We start from the raw sequence: 6,337 nt of genomic DNA on the forward strand, positions 1-6,337 counted from the left end.
ATATAAATATATATATATATATATTGCATATACACAAACATGTAGCAACTTTTTTTCCTACGGCAATCAACAAGCTCGCGGCGCCGCTTGCCCGGCGTGGGGAGTGGTCATTTGTCGTCAGTTGTTTTTAACATGTTCGGATGTGCCGCTGGAAAGAGGAAGTGCACGCGTGGGAGGAACACTGTCCAAAGTTGGCGACGAGCACAACAACACGCCAGATATTTACACGCGGCGGGAGTGTTTGGGGCGGGGGGACGGGGGTCGCGGGGGGCAGGCAGGGGCGTGGGGGGCGGTGGTTACATGACGAACTACACAGCCGGAGACAGAATTTGATGTACACTTGTTGCGGGCCAGTGTTTGTTTGTGTGTGTGTGTGTGTGTGTGTGTGTGAGGGAGAGTGGGTATCACACACACACACACACACACACACACACACACACACACACACACACACACACACACTCGGCTTTGGGGCGCTGAGTGCCATTACTGCCCATCAGAGTGCCATTGTCCGCCCGCCGCCAGCATCCTGCCCACCGCCGCCTCCAGATTCTTCCGCAACACACCTGCACGCCCACACACACACCTACAAACTCACACAACCGAAAAACCTCTAAGACCTTCCCTCCCACACACACCTAGAAACTCAAACCACTCAAGAACCTCAAATATTTACCCTCCCACATATACCTAGAAATTCTTTAAGGGGCCGAAATACCCACAACACAACTGCACCCCACCTCACACACATCTGCATACCTCCACATCTGAAGAACCTCTAAGACCTTCCCTCCCACATACACCTAGAAACTCAAACCACTCAAGAACCTCAAATATTTACCCTCCCACATACACCCAGAAATTCTTTACGAGGCAGAAATACCCACAACACAACTGCACCCCATCTCACACACATCTGCAAACTCCCACATCTGAAGAACCTCAAATACCTGCACTCCCACATATACCTGGAAATTCTCAACAGGCGGACACACCCACAACACATATGCACGCCCACACACACCTGCAAACTCACGCCACTCCAAAAACTCCAGTACCTACACTCCCACACATATACCTGGAAATTCTCAACAGGCCCACACCCATAACACACCTGCAGACTGATGGCACACTAACACCTCCACCTCTGCACACACACCTGCCTCAGCCACACACCTACACGCCCACCAAACACCTCCACGTCTTTGGCAATCGATGTTGTAACTGAATCTCTCAGATCTTATTAGAGTATTGGGAGTTCTGGGAATATCGCTGAGTCTCAAATGAAGTCGTGCCCCAGGAGTATAAATCTTTCATAGCTGCACGTGGATGGTTCATGGGGGACAAGCTTCTTATTAGAACATATAACTAGATCGTCAATTCAAATGCGAACCTGTTGTATCTTATCTTTCTCTCTCTACATTCTACGAACACTTACGTAAAAAATGGTTCTTTCTCGCACCGCTCAAGGATACGCCTCCAAATAGGTATCACGAGACGGTAAACCAACACTCGGTAGCATGTCTTATTCTATTAGTGCTCCACCAGGGTATGTTTATATATGGTGCCATGGGAATTTCATATTAAGTACATTCCTAGCACTACTCGACCACGCGATTCAGGGTACATATTCACAAACATTCCGAGGCTTACACACCCACATTACATAAGGCTTTCGTCGAGGTTGTGTTTGCGTTTCCATGGGTAGCTTTGGGTAGTTTTATGAGCCTAGTGATAGTCTGACAAGTCTTCTGCAAAATCAACATGAAAAATACTCAATGAGGACCCGACTTCTCAAATATTTCACGGTTTGCACACCACATTTGATAAGGCTTTTGGAGAGGTTGCGTTTGCGTTTCCATGGGTAGCTTTGGGTAGTTTTATGAGCCTAGTGATAGTCTGACAAGTCTTCTGCAAAATCGACGTGAAAAATACTCAATGAGGACCCGTCTTCTCAAACACGTCACGATTTGCACAAGCACAATTGATAAGGCGTTCGTCGAGGTTGTGTTTGCGTTTCCATGGGTAGCTTTGGATAGTTTTATGAGCCTAGTGATAGTCTGACAAATCTTCTGCAAAATCAACGTGAAAAATACTCAATGAAGACCCGACTTCTCAAACATTTCAGGGTTTTTTGATAAGGCTTTTGTAGAGGTTGCGTTAGTACTTCAATGGGTAGTTTCATGGGTCACGTGAATCTGATAAGGCTTCTGCAAACTAAACGAGAAATACATCCATGAGAACTCGATTAACCTCCACTATAGCCTTTGGAAATATCTGTTGTGAGGGCCGAAAAAGTCTCAAAATACTGGCCCACGACTTGTTTGGCCTGAGGGAGTTAGATTAGTATTTATTGCCCACCGCCTATCCCCACACAATTGTTTCCTAAGCACATAATGACAGGTTCCCCACAAAACTTAGACCCACTGACGCATATGACAAAGTACACGCCTGCACGCCCGCAACACACACATACGAAAACTAAAAAGAACTTGCGACTTTCTTTCTATTCGCTTTTGTTCACGCCTGGTTTCTTTTCATTGTTTTTTTCTTTATTCCTTTTTCTTTTCGTTTATTTATATCTTAATGTTTTTATTCGGTGTTTTATTTCCCATTTTCATTCTAGGGGCAGCTGTAACGGGATATTTTTTGCGTGTTGCCCTCGGTCTGTTTCTACCGTAAAAAATAATCCCATAGTCCACCTAAACAAACATCAGGTAAAGGTCGCCCGCCACACACCTGCGCACACCTACACACACACAACACACACTATAATCAGTTCCAAACACTTTACTTTTCACCCCCTTCCTTTTTTATCTTCATATCCTTCACTTCTTTTTCCTTTCCCTGTCTTCATACTCGTTATAGCACACACACACACACACACACACACACACACACACACACACACACACACACACACACACACACACACACACACACACACACACACACACACACACACACACACACACACACACACCTGTAGATTCGTCACATACCAACAAGTTTATTAACACGCGAAACACATCCATCACTAACACACACACACACACACACACACACACACACACACACACACACACACCTGCATCACACATTTACACACTCAATAAGAATCTATACACCCACACGGAAATGTTCACACACACACACACACACACACACACACACACACACACACACACACACTAGTAAACACCCACACACCCACTTAGACCTAATAAAAGCCGCTAAATTATAGAACGAACGTCATGCAAGGGAAGGGAGTCTCTAGTTGAAGATGCGTGGCGTGCTATTTTTTTAATCATATTTGTCTCATATTTATTGAGTGAGTTATTTTCCTTTCTCTTCCCAACTCGGCGGCGAACTCTGTGATTCAGCGCCCGGGTCTGTGGTCTGTGATAAGGACTTCGGTGACCGGGAATCTCGGGCACTCGACGGAATATACGAGGCAAGGCTGTGACGTTCGAGAAAAGTATTGAAAACAGATGCAACAGCCATTTCTCTTAGCGGTATTCAAGTAAATTCTCTCCGCGTGCACGGGAGATATATATTGGTTACAAATAAATGGGGCCTAGTTTACATGAGTTTACATATTTAGCCCAAGTTAAGTAGACGGAATATACGAGGCAAGGCTGTGACGTTCGAGAAAAGTACTGAAAACAGATGCAACAGCCATTTCTCTTAGCGGTATTCAAGTAAATTCTCTCGGCGTGCATGGGAGATATATATCGGTTACGAATAAAGGGGGCCTAGTTTACCATTTGAGTAGACCTAGGGCCGTATTACCAAACAATTCGTCGCCCAAGTTTACACATTTGCCAAGGCTTTCGTAGGAGTTTTAGACATTTCCATCAGTAGTTTTATGGCCCTGATGGTAGTCTGACCCTTCTTCTGTACCATGAGCCTAAAGAAACACTCATTAGAATCCGACTGATCCCCTCTTCGACTTTTATAAATAGTTGTTGAGAGAAGCGAAAGTTTACATATTTAGCCCAAGTTTGGTAGACAAGGGAGCAACGTTACCATTTGAAGAGCTAAGTTTGTGATTCAGCTTAGGTTAGGTTATTATTTAAGGGGTTAGGTTTGGTTATTATTTAAAGAGGTTAGGTTAGGTTATTGTTTAAAGAGGTTAGGTTAGGTTATTGTTTAAGGGGGTTAGGTTTGGTTATTATTTAAAGAGGTTAGGTTAGGTTATTGTTTAAAGAGGTTAGGTTAGGTTATTGTTTAAGGGGGTTAGGTTAGGTTATTGTTTAAGGGGGTTAGGTTAGGTTATTGTTTAAGGGGTTAGGTTAGGTTATTATTTAAGGGGTTAGGTTAGGTTATTATTTAAGGGGTTAGGTTAGGTTATTGTTTAAGGGGGTTAGGTTAGGTTATTGTTTAAGGGGGTTAGGTTAGGTTAGGTTATTGTTTAAGGGGGTTAGGTTAGGTTATTGTTTAAGGGGGTTAGGTTAGGTTATTGTTTAAGTGGTTTAGGTTAGGTTATTGTTTAAGGTGGTTAGTTAGTTATTGTAAGGGTTTAGGTTAGGTTATTGTTTAAGGGGGTTAGGTTAGGTTAGGTTATTGTTTAAGGGGGTTAGGTTAGGTTATTATTTAAGGGGTTAGGTTAGGTTATTATTTAAGGGGTTAGGTTAGGTTATTATTTAGGTTAGGTTATTATTTAATGCGGTTAGGTTAGGTTATTATTTAAGGGGGTTAGGTTAGGTTATTATTTAAGGGGGTTAGGTTAGGTTATTATTTAAGGGGTTAGGTTATTATTTAAGGGGTTAGGTTAGGTTATTATTTAAGGGGTTAGGTTAGGTTATTGTTTAAGGGGGTTAGGTTAGGTTATTATTTAAGGGGTTAGGTTAGGTTATTATTTAAGGGGTTAGGTTAGGTTATTATTTAATGGGTTAAGTTATTAAGGGGTTAGGTTATTGTTTAAGGGTTAGGTTAGGTTATTATTTAAGGGTTAGGAGGTTATTATTTAGGTTAGGTTATTATTTAAGGGGTTAGGTTAGGTTATTATTTAAGGGGTTAGGTTAGGTTATTATTTAAGGGGTTAGGTTAGGTTATTGTTTAAGGGGGTTAGGTTAGGTTATTATTTAAGGGGTTAGGTTAGGTTATTGTTTAAGGGGGTTAAGTTAGGTTATTATTTAAAGGGGTTAGATTAGGTTATTGTTTAAGGGGGTTAGGTTAGGTTATTGTTTAAGGGGGTTAGGTTAGGATAATTTAGGGGTTAGGTTAGGATAATTTAGGGGTTAGGTTAGGATAATTTAGGTCTTAGGTTACTGTCTGAGGAGGATTAAGTTTATCGTATTGGTTAGATAATACTATTGGGTTCAGTATGCATAGTGGCTAGAGCAATACAACATAACGCAGAGGTTTACCATTTGTATTACTGCCCAGGAAAGTTAGATTATACCTCTCTTCTCCGCCCTCCCATTCCCCCCTCCCCCCCAAAAAAAAAAAAAAATTCCTCACACGAAATGGTCTGAATTAAAAAAAATATCCTACAAACGCCACGTACGATGATCTTTTTTAATCACTGGCATACGATAATGTGGATGATTATTATTTTTCTGATCTCTTTTTACGAGCGGCCAAATATGAGTAAAAAAAAAAAAAAAACAGACAAACAAAAAACTCTACACGCCCACGCACGCCAATAATCAAAATACACAAAAGATTCATTAACGGCTCGACTTTTTACCTTTAACAACGACAAGGACAAAAAAAAAAAAAAAAATAGATAAAAACTTCGACATTTCTTTTTTTTTCTTTTATTACCAGCGCAAGGAAATAGGTCACTGCGCTTCATCACGGGGGGGGGGGAGAGAGAGAGAGAGAGAGAGAGAGAGAGAGAGAGAGAGAGAGAGAGAGAGAGAGAGAGAGAGAAAGTAAAAAAAAAAATAAAAAAAAGCGACTAAAATCTATATAAACTGACCTAGGAACAAATTGCATGTCAGATAAACACAAAAAAAATAACAGATGAATAAATAGAAAGAAAGCGGAATGGATAAATAAAAAGAAAAATAATAAATAGATAGATACAGAGAAAGAGAAGCAGGAAGAGAAGGAGAGAGAACAGCGCACGAATTTTCTGACCTACAACAATTGATATAAATAGATAGATTGACAGAAAGAGAGAGAAACAAGAAGAGCAAGAGAGAGCACACGACCCATGACTTCTGACCTACCACTGTGATATATAGATAGATAGACAGACAGGGACACACAGGAAGGGAAGTACAGCAAACAACCCACGAATTCTGACCTACCACATTAGAGACATAAATAGACAGAGAGACAGAGACAAACAGGAAGGGAGGAACAGCAAACAACCCACGAATTC

General features: G+C 41.5%; 1 long non-coding RNA gene across 50 annotated transcripts; it reads left to right on the top strand.

The window, feature by feature from the left end:
- The first annotated feature begins 578 nt into the window (after positions 1 to 578).
- On the top strand, positions 579 to 5,629 carry LOC127009303 (uncharacterized). 50 transcript variants are annotated; one of them, XR_007761830.1, is made up of 6 exons: positions 579 to 4,113; positions 4,166 to 4,248; positions 4,345 to 4,427; positions 4,703 to 4,728; positions 4,774 to 4,849; positions 5,075 to 5,629. It is a non-coding gene; the product is annotated as an uncharacterized LOC127009303 (long non-coding RNA). The 50 variants fall into 50 exon arrangements; XR_007761817.1 differs by lacking the exon at positions 4,703 to 4,728 and having other exon boundaries at positions 4,166 to 4,243; positions 4,320 to 4,365; positions 4,397 to 4,453; XR_007761807.1 differs by lacking the exon at positions 4,703 to 4,728 and having other exon boundaries at positions 579 to 4,365; positions 4,397 to 4,453; positions 4,774 to 4,824; positions 5,024 to 5,104; positions 5,157 to 5,629.
- Positions 5,630 to 6,337: the final 708 nt, after the last annotated feature.

Source organism: Eriocheir sinensis, chromosome 40 (assembly GCF_024679095.1).
Source record: "Eriocheir sinensis breed Jianghai 21 chromosome 40, ASM2467909v1, whole genome shotgun sequence".
NCBI classification, from domain to species: Eukaryota; Metazoa; Arthropoda; class Malacostraca; order Decapoda; family Varunidae; genus Eriocheir; species Eriocheir sinensis.